This window comes from Canis aureus, chromosome 37 (assembly GCF_053574225.1).
Source record: "Canis aureus isolate CA01 chromosome 37, VMU_Caureus_v.1.0, whole genome shotgun sequence".
Taxonomy (NCBI): domain Eukaryota; kingdom Metazoa; phylum Chordata; class Mammalia; order Carnivora; family Canidae; genus Canis; species Canis aureus.
The window spans coordinates 10,298,295-10,319,928 of NC_135647.1; the positions used below are offsets into that span (position 1 = coordinate 10,298,295).

A 21,634-nucleotide genomic window follows, 5' to 3' on the forward strand; every position below is an offset into this window, starting at 1 on the left:
GAAAGAAAGAAAGAAAGAAAGAAAGAAAGAAAGAAAGAAAAAAGAGCCTAGGTCAGATGATGAGGCTCAAACTTAGCCTCCACTATCCAGTCCTCCTTTTCAGGCAGAAGTCAACCCCAAGATGAGGTCTCCTATAACCTCTGGATTAGAGTGGATAAACACAATTATCTGGCCGGGTATGACAGTGGATGGAAAGAAAAAGGGGGAGGAATATAGAAATTCATGACTTTCTCCTTCTAATGATCTGTCTTAGGGAATTATACTTGAGGTGAATTCCTTGTTTTATATTAATTTGGGCATATTCTTTTTTGAGCTCCTGTGTAATAGGAAGTGTAACTCATCATGTTTGTCTTATTTTTTCTCATTTGAATTTTCCCCTTTTAAAGTTTAACTTTTTATTATTTTTTTTAAGATTTTATTTATTTATTTCAGAGACAGAGACAGAGCACAATGGGGTGGTGGGGTGTAGGGAGAGGGAGAAGCAGACTCCCCACTGAGCAGGGATCCTGATGTGGGGCTCGATCCCAAGACCCTGAGATCATGACCTAAGCCAAAGGCAGAGGCTTAACCAACTCAGCCACCCAGGTGCCCCTAAAGTTTAACTTTTAAACATGCACAGAATTTAAAGAGTCAACAGTTCTGCAAGGCTTATTCCAAACACACAACAGTCCCCTGCCTGCCCTCTTCCATTTTGTAGTGAGAATCAACCGATTTCCATTATTTGAGCTACTGCATTCAGTAATTACCTCCTCCAGGCTTCTTTCTTGATGTCTAGTTTCTCTTCCAGGCTAAGCATTCCCCACTGAGTTCCCACTCAAATGAAGAGGGTTTACATTCTTCTTGCCTAATCCCTACCAACACATGCATGCATACTTTCTTCTGCCCCAACACTGTTGTGTCACAATTTCTGTGTGACCAATCATCAATGTCAACACAATTATGACTATTCACAGCTGAGTCCTGACGTAGCCTATGATTAGTCTCCATTTTGTTGTTGCTGCTGTTTGCAAACCTGTTTTCCTGCAGCCATGTGGTTCAGCTTCTCAGTTTTCTACATACTTAAAAATTCTTTATCTCTGAGCTCTTCTCCCAGTTGTGTAAGTCCCCTTTCAAGCGAGCCAAACACATGGAATGCCATGAAGTCTTTCTTCTCAGAGGTTATCTCTTCCAGAGTCACTTTGAGTGCAGGTGTGCTCTCTGTAGGCCTGCAGCGCCTCTGGGACCAGAGACCTCCCTATACCTTCACCCTGGGCCTCCTCTCCTCTCTCTCTTGCATAGTATTACCTGCTTTTTGGATTCTATATCCTCCTCTTTCTTGGTGTACTTCCTTACCGGTTTTAATTTCAGAGCACTGTCTTCTGAAAAAGTACACGAAAGGACTTTTTTTTTTTTTTTTTGGAACTTGCAAGTTGGAAAATATCTTTATTTTGCCCTCACACTTGATTGGTGGTTTGGCTGAGTCTGGAATTCCAGGCAGAAAGTCTTCCTCAGAATTTTCAAGGCACTGCTTCATCGTGCTCTGGCTTCCTAGGTTATTGTTGAGAGGTCCAAAGCCATTCCGATTCTCTGATTCCTCATCCTTTTGACATAACTTATGTTTTCCTTTCTGGAGGAAGTTTCTGGGGAAGTTTCACAATGATCAACCTCGTGGTTGAGCACATATTTTTAGTTTAGTTTTGTTTTATTTTAAGTAGGATCCACACCCAGTGCAGAACCCAATGCAAACCCTAACATGGAGCCTAATGCAGGGCCGGAATTCATGACCCTGAGATCAAGACTGGAGCCTAAATTGAGTCAGAACTGGAAAGAACTCAAATACAAAAGCTAACCTTACACATAAAGGAGCTAAATTGAGTCAGATGCTTAAATGACTGAGCCACCCAGGTGCCCCTCAAATGTTTTCTTTATAAATGATTTTCAAGAAGTGTGAGAAAGATAGGAAAATGGTCATTGTATATTATATCTCTGAGTTTAGAAACTACATATTGGGTTTGCTTTTGTTTTTGTTTTTTCAAATAAAGTAGTTAGGCTTCTAAATATTTAAATAATTTAAACTCCTTTCGCAGCAACCGCACACATCTGCAAATATTTCATACATTTCAGTAAGAATACAGCCAGTCAGTATTCTCTCACATACTGCCTTGAAATAGTATGCATTTAAAAAATTGTTTTTTGCCTCACTGGTCATTTTATAAAACTCATCCTTAAAGTACAGAGATTCAGCTCCTAATGCTAATTTTATGTCCAATGTTCTGCCAATAGGCAATGGTTATTTTAAAACAGTAAGAAAGATAGCATTCCTATTCTTTCCTGTGGTAGTTTCCAGAAAAGGAGAGTTCCCCACACCTACAAACATTTTATAAGGTCTCAATCATTTTGTGTTTTTTTTTAAAGTAGTTTCCATGCCTGAACCCACGACCCTGAGATCAAGACTTGAGCTGAAATCAAGAGTCGGACTCTTAAATCACTGAGCTACCCAGATGTCCTGCCACCAAGATTTCCAAGAAAAGTTTTCTCAAGATCACGTGTAATGGTTACTATAAAATGAACATTTTAGGGGCACCTGCAAGGCTCAATCAGTTGTGTCTGCCTTTGGTTCAGGTCATGATCCCAGGGTCTGGGATCAAGCCCCACGGTTAGGTCCCTGCTTGAGAGGAGCCTGCTTCTCCCTCTCCGTCTGGCCCTCCCCTCCTTCCTGTGCACACACACACACAAACACACACTCTCTCTCTCTCTCAAATAAATCAATAAAATCTTTAAATAAGCAAATAAATAAAATGAAAATTTTGGTATGAAATTAGTTTTTTAGTCACATATGTTCCCCCAAACATTAAAAAAAATTCAGAAATAATCAACATATATAGTGTATTAGTCCTAGGTGAACCACATAATTATTTGGTATATATATACAGTAGTCCTCCTTTATCCAACAGGGATACATTCCAAGACCCTCAGTGGAAGCCTGGAATTGCAGACAATATCAAACTTTATATATACTATGTTTTTCTCCTGTATATCCATACCTATGATAAAGTTTAATTTATATATAAGGCATAGTAAGAGATTAACATTAATAATAAAATACAACAATTATAACAAATGCTATATTATAATGACAGTTATGTAAATATGACCTTCCTCTATCTCAAAATATTTTCTCATACCATACCCCACCCTCCTTGTGATGATGGGAGATGATAAAATGCCTACGTGATGAGATGAAGTGAGGTGAATAACGTAGGCACCATGACGAGAGCATAAGACTGCTAATGACCTTGTGGCATCAGGAAGAGCATCACCTACTTTCCCACCACGACTGACCACAGGTAACTGAAACCTTGGATAAGGGGTGACTACTGTACATTGCAAAATGACCCCCACAATAAGCTCAATTAACCATCACCACACTTAGTTACAAGGTTTTTCTTCGCGGCAAGAACTTTTAGGATCTACTTTCTTGGCAACTTTCAAATACACAACACAGTACTGTTAACTATAGTCATAATGCTGAACATTACAACCCCAGGACTTATTTATCCTATAACTGGAGGTTCCTACGTATTTTTATAATGACTCGTTTGCTTTTAAATAGTGCTCTGCTAAGGAGACAAGCACAGTTTCTGTGGAATCATGTTTGGAAGACAACACTCCTTCATCCTTCCTATTTTCTCATCCAAATCATCTTGTGCTCAGTGGTTAAGTGTTCTGGTAAGATCTAACTACTTAGTCTAACCAGTATAAAAAGCAGCTTTCATAGCTGCATTGAAAACCGACATCCCAGAGTAGAGAGTAGTGATAAGCCCAGAACAACAGCCTACTTGTCTACGTTACACTCTCGGTATCTCTAAGACACTCTGCTCAATTAAACTACTGTCTCGTGCTATCTTTCCTGCTAGCACATGCACACCTTGCGTCCCAAAGAGACAAGTCTGAGCCCCTCATGGGCTGAGGTACCACCTTTTACTCTTCTCCCATCTCCCGCTGAGTCTTGCCTGCTGCCGCATACATAGAGAATTCTATAAATATTTTTTGATTGACTAATTAATTGGCTACCCCTCACCGCCTTTCCCTTGCCTGCCCACTCACTGGCATAATCCCAGATCAGGTGGCAAGCCAAATTTTCACAGGAGCAGCTTCCATTTAGAAGAAGACCCTGGGTTAGTTTTTCCCACTTAAAACCACAGAGGCTTCCTCTCAAGATTCGCAAGAGACCCTTGCTCTCTGGACTGTGAACGTGGGGTTTCCCACAGCTCCTCTTCTCTTCGGGATTTCAAGATTTTTAAAACTCCACATTGTCCAAAGGGTTTTGTAAATTCCTCACAGCAAGTTCATAAAACAAGCAAGGGAGAACCCTACTGTGGTAACATTTCTGTGTTAACGACGGTTGGGTCTTCCAGGTTCAAGACTGCTGGTTGAAGTCCTCCTCACTAGGCCAAAGGTGCAGAGATCATTGTGGTGAGCGTTTCTCCCCTAACTCTATGATGAAGACCCAGGTTCAAGGGCTTCCAAAGATCATGAGTCACAGCTGAAACTTGTGACAGGAGATGGAAGACTTTCTAACCTTTTCTCATGATGAGACTGGGAAGTTGGCTTCCATGTGAGCTCTCTCGAAATAGTAAAGTCACAACGGACTACTTTCTCTATGAATCCACCCAAATTAAAAAAAACAAATTCTCGAACTATCATCAAACCCGGCTGCCCTAGAGGTTAATTTCTCCTTATCATGACTACAACAATTACCTTCTTTCTTTCCTCCAGAAGCTACCAATCACTGGGGGAAGGAATTGTGTGGTTCGCTATCACTGATGGGGTAACAGGATGTGTAGAAGAAACAACCATGGTCTTCAGTCCTTCATTCATTGACTGGCTCACTGAATATGCTGGTTTCATTCATGCAGTTAGTTTCCACTATCTGCCAAACACAATGCGCATGGGTAGAAAATTAAGGGGCATTAAAATATATTTATTTCTTGCCCAGCCATCTTGGGAGGCTCAATCAAGCCAGGGAGTTGTTTCTCTAAGAGATACACACTTGCATTGCCAACATGCCTCCTTTATAGCTTCTGTTTACTCTCCTATGGATCATTTCCGGGGCCAGCTTCTCACCAAACAGGGGGAAAAAAAAAAAGCCAACATTTTCTTTTTATTGCAAAGAAGTTTAACGAGTCTCTGAATTTATTTTTAAAGATTATTTATTTATTTATTTATTTATTCACAAAAGACCCACAGAGAGAGGCAGAGACCTAGGCAGAGGAAGAGGCAGGTTCCCTATGGGGACTTGATCCCCGGACCCCAGGATCATGACCTGGGCCAAAGGCAGATGCTCAACCACCAAAGTGCCTCAAGTCTCTGAATTTTGAAACAGGAAAACCAGAATGGGAAAGATCAGGAAATCACACAAATAAAAGAACACCTTAAATTTTTTACAAAACCGGAAAAAACATACAAGCTCCTGATCAGCCAATGGATTCCTCCAAAGCCTCTTAGTAAGGTCCCAGGGCAGAGAAAAAAGGCAAGCCGTCTTCAGCTGGACTTGCAAAAGGACCTCACCCCAGCCTTCTACACCTCAGCTGGTTCCTAAGACCCAGTCACAGAGACAAGTCATGCCTTCCCAAACATGTCCCCCTCCCCCACCGCTCCTCTCCTGTGCCACGGTTCTGCTGCTCCCACTGCCTCAATGGTCCTGCTTGGCACTGCTGCACCCATACTCTACATCTTAACTCCGAAAAGGCTGCACCATGTTCCCAGATCAGAGGTAGCCTCTCTTTACCACCTGCCATTTACTCCTTGTCATCACCACCAAATTCAGAGTGGGGTACAGGAGGGTAAAATAAACAACCACATGTAGAGAGGACAACCCCCTTTCCATCTGCCCTCACCACTCCGCTCGTATCACTTCTCGGGAGCCTCCTTGATTTGTCTTGTGACACAAATATTTCTCCTCTAAGTGGGAATCTGAAGATAAGAGGCAAGGACTCATAGCCCACAATAGTGGAAAAAGTGTTTTGGCATCAGAGAACCTTAATTTGAGAGTCCAGCCCCTTAACTGACAGCCTACATTACTCTGGGCAGATGACTTAACCCATCTGAGGCTCAATTTACTATCTTCTAATACATGAATTTCATCCCTCCTTCTTCATTTGCTGACTTAAGGAAACTGTGCAAATGTGTTTCGAGATGTGTTCTGCGCTGGCTGCCAGGGCCACACAGATGAGACACAGATTCCTCAGCGGGCCATGATCTCCTTCAGGAACAGACAGTTGGGCAGCCAGGGACAGTCCAGCACTCCAGGACACCAGGCAGCAGGGAACTGGGCCATTTAGCAGGGAAGAACCCAGTGGGAACTGAGGCAATGGGGCAAGTCTAAGTATATCTTGAAGGCTGGATCTGTGCCCTGACTTGGGGTGCTGGTGCTGGGTAAGGACAGAGCCATAAAATTGTAAGAGACTGAATGTTTAGTGGGACCAGGTCAGATCCCTATTTCATTCTCCCATCATGAAGTGTGAACTCTCTTAGCTAAAGGTGAGGCAAAGACCCTTTGCCGAAAACAAGCTCCCTCCCCTAACTCACTCAATGACCCTTCCTAAGCTTCCATGCTGTTAGGGACATCTTTCTTTCTTGTGTCCCCACATTGCCCTTTTGCTCTTGTTTAGCCTATGGAGGAGGTGTAGGTCAAATGGATGTTTCTAGGAGGTCCCCAAGGGCCACTGGGAAAAGAACCATGGAGACTCCACTGGCTAGGATACCATACCCTGGGAAGGGTTTCCATGGACCTTCTGGCCCTCCATAAAATATACATGCTGCTCTCCTTGGGTGCAGAATATATAAAGAACTCTTACAACTCAAAAATAAGAAAAATACTCCCAACTTAAAATTGGCCAAAATATTTGACTAGACATTTTCCCAGCGAAAATATGCAAATAGCCAGCAGGATATAGGAATATGCTCGACATCAATACTAATCACGGAAATGCAAATCAAACAAACCCACAAGGAGATACCACTTCGCATCCACGAGGATGGCCATCACCAAGAAGACAGATGGTAACAAGCGCCAGTGAGGAAGTGGGGAAATCAGAAGCTCCGTACACTCTAGTGGGAATGTAAAATGGTGCAGCTGCTATGGAAACAGTTTGGAGGTTTCTTAAAAAGTCAAGTATACATTTGCCATGTGACCCAGCCATTCCACTGGTAGCTATCTACTCAAGGGCAATGTATGTCCACAGGTGCAAATGTTCATGGCATCGTCATTCATAATAGCCAAAACATGAGAAGAAACAGCCTATAAGTCCATCAGCTAACGAATGGATAAACAAAATGTATCCATACAACAGAATATTATTCAGCAAGAAAAAGAAAAACAAAAGAAGTACTGATACATTCTACAACATTGATGAACCTCAAAAACATCATGCTAAGTGAAAGAGCCCAGCACAGAAGACCAAGTACTGTACAATTCCATTTATATGAATATCCAGAAAAAGCAAATCTCTAGAGACTGAAAGTAGATTAGTGGTTGCCTAGGGCTGGAGATAGGAATGGAAAGTGAGTACGAATGGGCACGAAGTTTCTATTTGAAGTGAGGGAAATGATTTAAGACAGAATCGTGGTGGCAGGTGCACAATGCTGGAAATCATTGAATTGTGCACTTAAAATGGGTGAATTTTATAGTATGCAAAACTGTACCTCAATAAAGCTTTCAAAAACAAAGAGGTACAACTGATCCTTAAACCACGCAGGGTTAAGGGGTTCCAGCACCTCCTGTGCAATCAAAAATCCACATATAACTTTTGACTCCCCCAAAATTTCACTACTAACAGCCTACTGTTGACTGGAAGCCTTACCAATAACATAAAGAATCAATTAACTCATATTTTGTGTGCTATATGCATTATATACTGTATTCTTATAATAAAGTAAGCTAGAGAAAAGAAACTGTTATTGAGAAAATCATGAAGAAGGACACCTGGGTGGCTCAGCGGTTGAGTGTCTGCCTTTGGCTCAGGGTATGATCCTGGAGTCCCAGGATTGAGTCCCGCATCGGGCCTCCTGCATGGAGCCTGCTTCTCCCTCTGCCTTTCTCTGTGCATCTCATGAATAAATGAATAAAATCTTAAAAAAAAGAAAGAAAGAAAGAAAGAAAGAAAGAAAGAAAGAGAGAAAGAAAGAAAAGAAAACAAGTTAAATCTGAGTAACTTTGCTGTTCTTAACTACCAGCAAAGACCTGCTCTGAGAGGCCACACCCTCACTACTGGAACTAGCTCTGTAGGGTCCAAGATAGGGGACAGAGTAGATCAAGGGTTCACATTGGATCAGAACCGCTGGGGAGAAGTGGGGCTTCCAAAATGCAGATTCCTGGGCTCTGCCGTCAGCAATACTGATTCAGTGGTTCTGGGTATTCCCAGCAGCCTGCATTTCTCAGAAGTACACTTCAGAGTAAAAGGACCCATACTTTGAGAAATCCTATGATAGAGGTGCACAGGAGTGCCCTGGGAGCAGGTGCACGCACAGGGGCTGGGGTGGGGCGGGGGACGTCAAGAAAGGCAGATACTCAAGTGAGCCCTGGGAAGGAAGGAGGCTTTTAAAGTTTAGTTAGATGCTAAGCCAAATCTCCAAGGATGAAGAGGCGTTATTCGGAAGACAGGTAAGTAAGGTCAATGCTTCCCTGAGCCTGTGCTCAGCATGTGCCAAGCCACGGAGGCATTACAGCTAGAAAATATTTATTGAGCATTGACTGTGTGCCAGAAGCCATCTAAAAGCACACGGGAAAACCAGGGATTGATGAGTAGCTGGCAGGAGTGGTGGACAAGGCTGAGAGGAGATGTGGGGATTTACTACTAGGTGGCAGCGGCCTGGAGAAGGTGTGAGAATGAACGAGAATGCAGGCGATCTAAGACAGGACTACAAGATCGGTAGGGCCAGCGGGGAAAGAGAGCAAGAAGGCAGGACATGTAGGATGCCTCCCCCTGGGGCTGGGCGTGCAGGTGCAGGTGCCAAGGCTTGCAGGTGGCCGGCAAAGACAAGGAGCTCCGCTTTAGACTTTGAGCTCAAAGTGCCTACGGGGGTGACAGCTGGTGGCTGCAAGGAGCAAGGGGAAAAGGGGGGCTTCTGGGGTGGAACTGTATCATCTGCCTAATAATAACAGCCATGGGATTTGGGGAGAGCTCTGAGGAGATGATGAGGTGAGCTTTGTGAACTGAAAGACAATGCCCGAGCATCCCTGTTCTAATTTATCTCTGAGCGCCCCGCAGGCCTCCTGGGGGGGGTGCACCTAGGATGCGTGGGTCACCCCCACACGATGACCAGGGACATCTCACACACTGTGCTTCTAAGGCTATGCCTCAGCACACACAACGGCAGGGACATTCGTACCTTAAAGCATGAAGGGGGGTCGCATTTGCTACGGTCCATTACTTCTCACGACTTGACTAAACACATTGCACTTCGCTAAACCCTGTAGCGTCGGCGTTAAGAACACCGTGAAGACTGAAGGCAGGAAGGTTTGCTGGAATCCCTTCTGATCTCAAACGTACTGGCATTCACTGGAAGAGTTATACACAGCTGAAGAGCAGATTCAGCAACTCTCTTAAAAGGGGAACCCACCCAAAAAAAGCAGAACCCCAATTATTAATTTTCAAGAGCTGGGCCAGTTTTGTGCATGGACATTTGTAACAAATGCAGGTGTGATCACTTAGCTTCGAAGAGCCAGGTTGATGGATTTGGCCCCAAGATCCCTCTGCTTCTTCATGCATCTCCAGCATCCCCTTCCCCGGCGTCTATGTTCATACTTAACTTTGATTTATTACTTTTAACAAAATTGGTGTTTTCAAACAGAGCTGTGGACCACCAAAAGATTGCAGCAGCTGCTGCTGCTGCTTCTCCTCTTCCTCCTCCTTACTCCACCTCCTCCTCCTTCTTTTTTCTCTTTAGACCCAGAAGCCCAAAGTAAGGACAGTATAGAGAAAGAGGACAATGCAGAACCAAGACATTGTGGGGGCCTGGGGGCCACAGGGATCAAAAGTATCAAAAGGAGGTATCGATCAAGAAGGAAACGCCCGTTCCAGCCTCGCTCTAAACTGTTCAAAATTCAAAATGCAAACTCCCTGACTCTGAAAGATAAATAGCAGTGGGTGAATTGAGGAAAGTGATCAACACTTGAAAAGGAGACTTATTTGGGAATGTGTTTTTGGTGGGTTTCTTTTTTTTTCTTTTCTCTTCAGGGTTGACCCGAAGTTGGAACTATGCAGGGGGTTCAGGCAACAATGTCTCTGAGAGCAACCTCCTCTTTTTGGCCAGAAGACCTGGAAGGAAGGCCCTGCAATGGAAAAATGTACGGAAAGTCCAGGGTCATGCGTGTTGGGGTGGGATTCACTTCTGTACCCCAAGAGTGGATGTAGTCATGGAGCCGCACCACAGAACAGCAAGCAGCAGCAGAAGCAACGAAATGCTTCTCTGGTGTTACTGCCAGAAGAGCAGGGTAAAGAGGTCCCTGTGGTCCAAAGAGTGTGGGGAGGGAACACCTGGGTGGCTTAGTGGTTGAGCATCTGCCTTTGGCCCAGGGTATGATCCGGGGTCCTGGGATCAAGTTCTGCATTGGGCTCTTATGAATAAATAAATAAAATCTTAAAAAAAAAAAAAGCTCCACAAAGAATGTGGGGGAGAATCCATCTGTACTATGTACTAGCGTTTTCCTCCTCCTTTCTTCTCAATGCTCAGCCCTGGGACAGCCCTGGTCTCTGGGTCATGGCGGTGTGAGCAGCTGAAACTGCAAGAGAACCCCAGTCTTTCTGGCCAGAAGCCCAGGTAGGAGGAAAAGGCTCTGGGGACAGGACGGTGAGAGAGGAATCCCAGAGAAGACCGTGCTGGAGAAAGAGGTCCCTTGATCCTGTGCATGAACCAGCACAAGCCCCAGGCTTGCCCAGAGCTGCGCACGAGTGGGCCAGATCCAAAGGCTTTGAGATCCAAGTTGCAGTAGAAGCCATGGCTCAAGTCCACACTAAGCCCTAAATAGTGATTCCATGGGACACAAAGCAGCACAGCAAAGATTTTCAAAACTGCACTGATGTTGGAACCACTGCCCACAGAACGCAAGACAGAACTGGGCTGACTGCCTGGTAAATGGAAAACAACAACAACAACAACAACAACAACAAAATACACGCAAGGGACTGGGGGAAATGCAATCAGTTCTCAAGAGAAAAAACAATCCACAAATGGTAACCCCTAAATGACACAGATGTTGGAATTATCGGACAGACTTCTAGGAGCTGTTTTAATGATGTACCGGGAGATAAAGGTAAACATTCTTAAGATGAATGGAAAGACAGAAGTTCTCAGCAGAGGCACAGAACCCATAAAAAAGAAACAAGTGACTATTTTGGAGCCAAAAAATACGATGCAAAAAACACACTGGATGAGCTCAATAGCAGGATGGCGATTGCAAAGGGAAGCTACAGTGTACCTGATGGTATCAATATTATCCAACCTGAAGAACAGAGAGAAAAAGAATTGAACAGAGCTTAAGAGGCCTGTAGGACAATATTAAAAGGTTTAATATTAGTGCCTTGGTATCCCTGGAGAGGACAAAGAGATTGAGGTGGGAAATATACCCGAAGAAATAATGAGCAAACGTTTCTCAAACCTGATGAAAACTACACACTGACAGATCCAAACAGTGCTGTCTGGTTAATAATATACACGGACATGCACACACACACAATATTTATAGTAAGTGTCTCCAAAGGGGAGACCAAGAAAGATGAGAACAGTGAGGATATAACCACTTAAAAAGAAATAAAACCTGATAAGCTATCAGCTACTCTTTTGAGAGGTGTCATAAGCATCAAGACCTTTAGTTCTTTTTTTTTTTAAGATTTTTATTTATTCATTTGAGAGAGAGAAAGAGAGAGAGTGAGTGAGAGCACAAGCAGGGGGAGAGGCAGAGGGAGAGGGAGAAGCAGGCTCCCCGCTGTGCAGGGAGCCCAATGGGCTCCATCCCAGGATCTTGAAGTCATGACCTGAGCCGAAGGCAGATGCTTAACTAAATGCAAGCCACCCAGGTGCCCTAAGACCTTTATTCTTAAATGTCTTCCCTAAATCTAGCAGAACTAGGAGTCACTAGAACCCTGCCAATCAACAATTTGGTTCCGTTGTCAACACTAAACGTGCAGACACCAGTTCCCTTATTACTGACCGTTGATACTTTTGTCTGAAAACAGAGGAAGGATAAGCTACAAAAAGGATTTCCAAATCTTCAGTCATAAATATCCAGAAAGCATTCTGTAAAACCCTCCTGTCCATTTTTACATGGACATGTAAAAAAAAATCTTACCAAAATGTAAATGGCTACAGAGAATGTAACCTTTAGCATTCTGCTAATATTGACCCACAAAAATAAAATGATTTCTCATTCTCATACAATGAAATTCATATTCATTTAAAAAAATACACCATACACCCACCAACAGGTTGCTTTTTGATAGTCACAAATTTTTCATAATTACATTTTCTCCTCAAACTTATGTTTCCATTCCTCTTGCTCTATAGAAATGTATCCTAGGCTTATTTGTTTTATTCTTTAAAGCCTTTTATTCATTATCCTATCATACTTTTCCACATCAAAACTATGTTTATAAACCTAACTTTAAATTCAATGGCAAAAAAAAAAAAATGCTCTCCTGATTGTTACCACTGTAACTCTGAATGCAACTTATCAAAACAACACAAATACCACAAAGATTGATAATTACTAAATGTATATGAGAAGTAATTTTTATTGGAAAACCTCTCTTGGGCACTTTCATTTCTCAAATTTTTCATGCATATGTGGATGAGTATATTTATTACTAGAATGAGTCATAGTTGACCATCAATTCCTCACCTTTGTTTTTATCAGAGTAAATGCTGGGAAACTATGTCCACATAAATGAGAAGATGGGGAAAATGGGTGCCATTTTGTTAGAGAAAGGTCACTTCATTATTTGAGTTCTTGAGTATACTAAACATCACATGGTGAAGAAATATCAAAAATTATTTGAATCATCAGTGTAAGGAGAAACTGGGATGATGGACTCGTGAGCACCCTATCTGCTCATCCAACTGGCTTATCTCAGCCATTCACTGTCTTTGACGAGGCTCATTTACAATTCTGTAGACATAGCAGTTAACTTGTAGAAAACTGATTGGAAAGTAGGTAATTATTGTCTACGAGCATGTAAGTTTTATCCTCTGGAAGTTCAACTGACTTTCCTCTCTCACTGTGGAAGAAGCCAATTCAAAACCAATTAAGCAAATTCATTTCAACCTTCCTCTCAGCGGTCTCCTTTGAACTGACTGTAGACCTTCCCAGCTCTCTCATTTTTTTAGTATGTTTAAAAATATTCATTTTGGGAAGGCTGGGTGGCTTAGTTGGCTAAGTGTCTGCCTTCGGCTCAGGTTGTGATCTCAGGGTCCTGGGATCAAGCCCCACGTAGGACTCACTGCTCAGGAGGGAGTCTGCTTCTCCCTCTGCCTCTCCCCATGTTCATGCTCTTTCTCTGTCTCAAATAAGTATTTTTTAAAATGTTCATTTTTCATTTGTACAAGAATCCTGATTTCATTCTTTTCTAAATTTGTCCTTTAATATCAGTTTACAATTTGATTAGATTGATCTTCAGTTTTGTGTGTGTGTGTGTGTTTTGTGTGTGTGTTTTGGGAGGACATTTAGAAAACACATGATTTGCGATGTCCAGGCATTGGAATCATTCACTTTCTCACCCTAAAGCTGATATTCTGAAATGTCTCCCTTTTCTGCCTTCCCCACCCCCTAGTTATTTATATCCTTGGAGAGTGCAGTTTAGTAAAAAATAGGTTAGAAATAGGCCTTTTTAGTAAAATGAATTAGGAAGATGGATTAGAGATATAGTCATTTCTTAAGTAAAATGAGAGAAAGGCACTAATGGAAAAAGAAGATGAGAGAGAGAACCTGTGTCTCTGTGGCACACCTGCTCTCAAGAAGACTAGTGTCTGAGAAAAGGACACAGGGAAGAGGAGGATCTGGAAATTTACTTTCTCAACACCTGTGTGCATGTACCTGGAGGGAAGTCTTTGAATACAGTTAATGTAGACAGTTTAAAGATTGTTGGCCTAAAATAAGAAGCACAATAATGAAATCCACCCCTGATTCTATCCAATCTAGACTCATCTGCATTAGCAAACCTCTTTTTAAACATGTTCAGTAACTGGAGAACTTGTATTAGATAACTGTCCACCTTCCACTCAGAAGAGATGCTGAGGGAAGAAGAAGAGCCAGAGGGCTGTGCACAGAGGGAACTTTGAACAACAGAGAGCACCACCAGAGCAGAAGAGCAACAAAGAAGCAGAAATGGAAATGAAGGAGGAATCAAAATGGCAACTTTAAGAATTTTGGCTAAATACCTGTGAACCTGCATCGCACTGCTGAAAATCTGCAGCCATAGCTTCCAGCATTCTAGAAGACAATACCAGAAGAAATAGTGTGTCGTCTACCAAACGCCAAACAATCAGTTGGACGGACTTTTCTTCCATCAACCTGCTCACTAGACCAGATATCGGGGTTCCCTGCCACTGGATGGGTATGAGCCCAAGTCCCAGACAGTGTTCAGTGGATGCAAAGACGACCCTCATATCTCATCAATCCCTTACCTACACACTCTGGGCTTCTAAATGGAGAGTATGTAAAACGGACAGCCTTAACTACACATCACACTATAATCGGTCTGGAAGCCTACTGTACCAGGTTCTGGAAAATCCAACTGGCTAATTATCTTAGTGTGGTCCACTTTGCTTCTTGTTGCCTTAGAGTAAAATAATCAATTTATTTCATAAAAATCCAGTGATTCTGGGGTACCTGGATAGCTCAGTCGGTTAAGCATCTGACTCTTGGTTTCAGCTCAGATCATGATCTCAGGGTTCTGAGATCGAGCCCCGAGCCAGGCTCCCTATTGAGCACCACGGAGTCTACTAAAGTTTTTCTCTCACTCTCGCTCTATCCCTCTTCATCCTCACTGGCACTTGCTCCTTCTCTCTAAAATAAACAAATAAATCTTTGGGGAAAAAAAAATCCAGTGATTCTCCTCTGAATAAAACTAAATGCAAACAGGTTGGAACTAACAACGGTGACTAGGACCTTAGGAGATCCTTTGAGACGTGTGTGCACAGCCAGGGACGCCTCCTGTTTATCATTATCTTCCTTATCTTATCTTCCTTCCTTGGTATTACTCTTTGCATCCCTAGCAACCTTCACTGTGCTGGACCTAACAAGAGTCATCCAAATCATCCAACATAGGGGAATGAAGACATAATCAACAGATCCCAGGGTTTCTCTGGATTTCCACATGGACTGATACAAAGTAATAAGGGTTATTTTCTTAGCATACTGTGTACTACTACAAGGTTTGTCTCTGTTGTCTCCAGCATCTTGCTTCACCAGGGACTACCCCCGTCTTCAATACTAAGGCAGAAACACCTGGCTTCAATTTCCAGACTCCCAGAACCCTCCTGCTCTTTTTTTTAAAAAAAATATTTTTTTTGTATTTATTTGAGAGAGAGGGAGAGTGAGCATACGCAGTGGGGAGGAACAGAGGCAGAGGGAAAAGTAGGCTCCTACCGAGCAGGGAGCCCAATGCGGGGCTCCATCCCAGGACCCTGAGATCATGACCTGAGCCGAAGGCAGATGCTTAACCAACTGGGCCACCCAGGCGCTCCTCTCCTGCTCTTTAATACACTATCAAAACTAGAATGATTTTAGATCACACTTGTATAATGGCCTTTAAATTCTGAGAAGCTAAGGAGTATAAGACTCTCAAGGTTACCTAACTTATCCTTTCATTAGATAGATGTGAGTTTTCATGTTGGGATTATTGTACCTTTTCCACTCAGTTAAGTGGTCAACAAGAAGCCAGGATTATTAGATGTCTAATTAATGAGCCAGGTCACATGACATTATTACTATTTTATTATAAATTCATAATGATCGAAAGTTCTTTCTCTGATCTTAGAACACTTGCTACGTTGCTTCCTATATAGGGCTGTATCCTAAAAAGGAAACAGTCTTCTTACATAATCGCTCAGCAAAAAATGTTTCCCATAAGTCAGAAAAGGGTCTACTTAAGAAAAACAAGAGTATGAAACTCCCCTGGATATAAAAGCTTATGTAAAAAAGACAAACATTGTGTGATGTCACTAATATAAGTCCCTGAGAATAGGCAGATTTCTGGAGCCAGAAAGTAGAATGGTAGTTACCCCCATTCTACTGGGGACGGAAGAATGGGGGGTTATCATTTGCTGGGGACAGAGTTTCAGTCTGAGGAGGTTAAAAAGTTCTGGAGATGGATGGTGGTGATGGTTGCACAACTCTGTGAACATACTGTCTCTGAATTATACACTTAAAAATGGTTCTAACAGTAAATTTTATGTTATGCATATTTTATCATAATTAAAGCAAACCAACAAAAGTTAGAAAATCCCTTATTAATGGCCTCCACTGACCTCACGGGGCTCCCTCTCTTCCTAAGTACAAGTAGAAATATCCAGGATGAAATTCAAAAGCTCTCAGCCTGCGTCAGGGCTTAGAAAGTGCCCAAGGCTAAAGGCCAGGTTTCCAATTGGCTTGTTGTTACCAGAATTACCAAACTAAGTCACATTAGAAATATTAGACTGGCCAGCAGGGAGACACCTACAAGGAAAATGTGAGTAAAGTTTAGAAACCACAATGGGCTTGTTGAAAGGCATGTCCCTTTGACTTCATAAAACTGTCCTCTGTCCCATCCTAAACCCAAGTGATAAAAGGGAGTGAAGGTGCTCATGATGTAAGGGGTCCTGCTGTGAAATTCAGCTGTATAGTTTGAAACTTGTTTTTCCACACTTCTTAGGTTATCAGATAATAGATATTGCAATTAGAATCTAAATGGAATGGGAAGACAGGATCTCAGTTCTATTCACTTGGTTTAAGAGAATAAAGAAGCTGGGGATATATCACCAATGTGTAAGTCAGAAGGAGAATGCACTTTTTCTTTTCTTTTTATCATGAAAATATATGATCCAGTCACATTCACACAGAAGAGCTCTTGCACATGTGTGCCAAGACACACAGAAAAAAGTCTTCGCAGAAGCACACTTTGTAACAGCAAAACATGGGAACCAACCCAAATGCCCACTAAGAGAATGGATAAATACACTGTGGAGGATTTGCCAACATGTGCTATGATGCTACCTGCAACTACAAGGACAATTCTGAAAAACTTAATTTGAGTTTCTTTAAAGTAAGATTATATACACCCTTTTTGTAAATCAAAAACTAAGAAAACCTAAATAGCACATTCTTTAGGCATACATACATAGGTCATAAAACAGTTTTGCAATAAAACCAGGGGTTAACACAAAATTCAGGTTGGAAGGGACATAGAGAATGGCACAGAGATACACCAGTACAAAGTAACAATATAGCGGGATCCCCCCACCCTGGTTTCTGTTTATTCTCTTTAACAGCTTTATTGAGATATAACACGTAGGAGACAATTCGCCCATTTGAAGTGCATGATTCAATGATATGTGCAATTATCACCACAGTCAATTTTAGAACATTTTCATCAGCTCAACGAAAAACCCTATAGCCTGTAAACTATCACCTCCCTACCCTCAATCCCCAGCCCTAAGCAACTACTCATCTACTTCCTGTCTTTATAGATGCCCCTGTTCTGCACGTTTTCATATGAACAGAATTTAAAAATATATATTTTACTTATTGATTCATGAGAGACACACAGAGAGAGGCAGAGGGAGAAGCAGGTTCCTTGCGTGTTTGCCAAAGTGGGACTCGATCCCAGGACCCAGGGATCGTGACCTGAGGTGCAGGCAGATGCTCAACTGAGCCACCCAGGTGTCCCTACTTTCCCAATTTAACCAGCAATCTCCATCACCACCTTCAGGTCACAAACACTATTCCTTCTAGAATTGCGTTGTCTGACCCCTGCTGGGCCTCACAGCATTGGTCACTACTCCACAAGGTTCCTTCCAGGTCATACTCAGCAGGAAGGAGGGACAGTTGAGGCCCCTGACTTAAGCTTTCTAGCTGCAGAACTGACCTCAACCACTGAGCCACCCAGGTGCCGCCATAGGAACAGACTTAAACAATTTGTGGTCTTTTGTGACTCGCTTCTTTCACTTAGAATAATGCTTTCAAGGCTCATACATGTTTTAGCATGGATCACTACTTCGTTTCTTTTTTATGGCCAACTACTATCCCATTATATGGATATACCACAGTTTATTTATCCATTCATCAATCAATGGACATTTGGGTTACTTCCGCCCAAGTAATAGCTAATTACTTCAGCTATTATGAATGGTGCTGGTATAAATATTCATGCATAGGTTTTTGTGTAGACATATACTTTCGTTTCTCTTGGATATATATACTGAGAGTGAAATTGCTCTATCATATGGTAACTCACTGTTCAACTTTTGAGGAACTGCTAATCCGCTTTCCAAAGCAGCAGCACCATTTGAAATTCTAAATTCTACAACCAATGAGTAAGAGTTCCAGTTCCTCCACATCCTCACCAACACTTACTATCTGATTTGTTTTTTATTCTAGCCTTCCTAGTGGATACAAAATGGTATCCACTAGAGTGGTCTGCCTTGTACTTCTCTGATGAATAATGATGTCAAGCATCTTTTCATTACTTATCGGCTATCTGTATATCTTCTTTGGAGAAATGTCTATTCAGATCTTTTGACAGCTTTTACATTGGGTTATTTATCTTTTTATTATTGAATTGTAAGAGCTCTTTATATATTTTGGATACAAGCCCCTAATTAGATACATAATTTAAAAATATTTTCTCCCATTCCATAGGTTATCTTTTAACAATTAGCCCTTTCTTAAGCCCAAGTTTTTAATGCAGTGATAGGATCACAGGTGGCCATCTGAACATAGTGGTTATAGCTTACATATACTTAACATATTAGTTTTACGTATAAAATATTACATAATTAACAAAACTTCATGTATAAAGATGTCTGTTAGGGAATATTCAAGACAAAACAAAACACTATAATGTCCAAATAAGTTAATGCTACTTTTGAAGGTATATAACAACTGCTGGATATGACTCAGGCACTCAGAGAATCTGGCCCATGAATCCATTCAAAGGCTCTTCTTCAAACTATCACATAGCAAGTGGAAGTAGCAGACTCCTACCCTAAGGAAAAACCTGCCCCCCTTTTCTCCTGTCTTTTTATCTCTCCTTTCTCTCCCAAGCTAAGAATCATTTTTACACTTAAAATACCTGAAAAAAAATAAGAAGAATGTTTCATTACTGATGAAAAGTTCATGAACTTCAAATTAGTTAATACAGTGTAAAGTTTGGCAAATGTTTTGAGCCAAGAGCTAGAGAGTAAATATGTAGGTTTTTGCTGGCCACGCGATCTCTTTAGGAGCTACTCAACTCTTAAAACCAGCCATAGACAATACATAAAGGAATGGTATGGCTGAAATTTACGGACACTGAAATTTGAAGTTCGTATGGTTTTCACCATTTCAACAATGAGCACCAAAAACCTCTTCCAACCAGTCATGGCCATTTCCGTCGATCACCTTCCTGATTTCTCAATTTCTTTTTCTCTTTAGTAAACATGACACCTTGATTCTAATTTTAACAAGGATTTTTAGATGTGGGAACTCACAGAAGAGTCTTTCTTTGCAAAATACTCTGTCTTCAAGAAGTCAGGATCCAGCCACACTCCACACTCAAGCTATTGAGTTAATTACTTAAAAAACTTTCACTATCTGGAGGCCTGGGTGGCTCAGTGTTGAGAGTCTGCCTAAGGCTCAGAGAGCCTGCCTCTCCCACTGCCTACGCCTCTGCCTCTCTCTGTGTGTCTCTCATGAATAAATAAGTAAAATCTTTTTTTAAAAAAATTAAATAACTAACTAAATAAATAAATAAACTTTCCCTGCCTGCTCATTACATGCTGTTAGTCAAATACTGCTCCTGCTGAAAGAAGTTCCCCAAACCCCATCCTTGCCCTCAAGAGGCTTACCGTCTAGTTGGACTCTTAAGAATAATTTCCCCAAAGATCACTCCACTATTATCATCTCACATCAAGTGAGCTGAGACGTTTTACCAAGAATTCTAAGGCACGTTCCTTAAATGAAGAGAAATCCATATACTCAGTGAAGAAAGGGTACCTGCAAACAATTCTGGTAAGCCATGGGGCCTGAGTCGCACAGCCTCCTGCCCTCCCACGACCTACAGAACCAAAGGTTCTTCATGTTTTGCTACAGGTTCCAGCTCCTCTTTGGCCCTTTGGACCCAATCCTAGTTTCACATCCTCAACAGCAGTCACTCATTGGCTCATTTTGCAGAGAGCCCCCGTGCAAAGGCCGCTCCAACTCGCAGCCCGCCGGTGGGGCCGCCGCGCCGGGCCGAGGATACAGGGAAGGCCCTCAGCACCGGGGCGCTGCGCGGGCCGCCCTCCACCGCCAGCCGCGGGGAGCCCTGTTCCCCCGCCCCTCGAGGCCTCAGTGGCCTTTGCATTTTTTTCAAGTGACTCATTGGCTCTGCTCAGGTTGGACAGAGACGCCAGGTCCGTTTCTGTCGGGCACTTTCCGATCGAGGTGCGGTGGGCGCATCCAGCGCGGTCACGGCGCTTCCCACGCTCCCCCCGCCCCGGCTCCCCCCTCCCCCCCCCGGAGGCCCGGAGCCCCCAAAGTTAGGACGGGCCTGGGGCGCAGCGCTGGGCGGTAGGCCCCGCCGGACCCGCGCGCACCCCGGGGCGCCCCGCCGGCCGCACGGGGCGGGGGCAGGGCGCCGGGCGCTGACCCAGATGGGCCGCCCGCCTCCCCCCGCCCCGCCCCGCCCGCGTCCCCGCCCCCGCCCCCGCCCCGGGCCCCGGGCCCCGGCCCCCGGCCCCCGGCCCCCGGCCCCGCGGGCGCCCGCGCCTCCTCTCCCGCTCGCGCGCCGCCGCGCCCCGGCCCCTCTCCTCCCCTCTCCTCCCTCCCCTCCCCTCCCCTCCCCTCCCCGCCTCCCCGCGCAACTCCGAGCGCCGGCCGCGGGGCGCCCCCGCACCTGCGCCCCCGCCCCTGCGCCCCTGCGCCCCTGCACCTGCGCCCCCGCCCCCGCGCGCGCGCTGCTCCCGCTTACCTGCTGGGGGTCCCGGGGTCCGCGCCGCGCCGCTCGCACCTCCTCCCTCTCCCTTCTCCCCCCGACCGGAGCCGCTGTCGGTCACGCTGCTCCCGGGGAGAGTCGCCGGCGGCTTCCGGGAGCTCCAAATACAGACGAGCCGGGGGAGGGAGGGAGGAGGGCAAGGCCCCGCGGGTGGGGGTGGGGGTGGGGGTGGGGATGCAGGGGAGCGGGGAGGAGAGGGGGCCGGGCGACGCGGAGGGCCGGGGGCGGCGGGGAGGCAGGGAGCGAGCGCCCGCCCAGCGCCCGGCTACCAAAGAAATGGATTCAGCGCGTCGGGCAGCCCAGCGCGAAGTCTGGAAAGATCCGGAGACTCCCGGCCCCGGATAGCGCGGCTTCTCAGACTTTGCCGAGAGGTGGGATGGGTCCTGAGCCAGCAGGAGACGGGCCTGGGCGTCCCCGAGCCCAGAGTATGAATAAGGGTCCTGGCA

General features: G+C 44.0%; 1 protein-coding gene across 1 annotated transcript in view; it reads right to left on the bottom strand.

Moving 5' to 3' along the window:
- The window catches only part of CAP2 (cyclase associated actin cytoskeleton regulatory protein 2), a 137,510-nt gene extending 116,191 nt beyond the window's left edge, over positions 1-21,319 (bottom strand). The window contains exon 1 of the mRNA XM_077886349.1: positions 21,165-21,319. The gene's annotated coding sequence lies outside the window, so the exon portion shown is untranslated. The remainder of the gene's footprint in view (positions 1-21,164) is intronic.
- Positions 21,320-21,634: the final 315 nt, after the last annotated feature.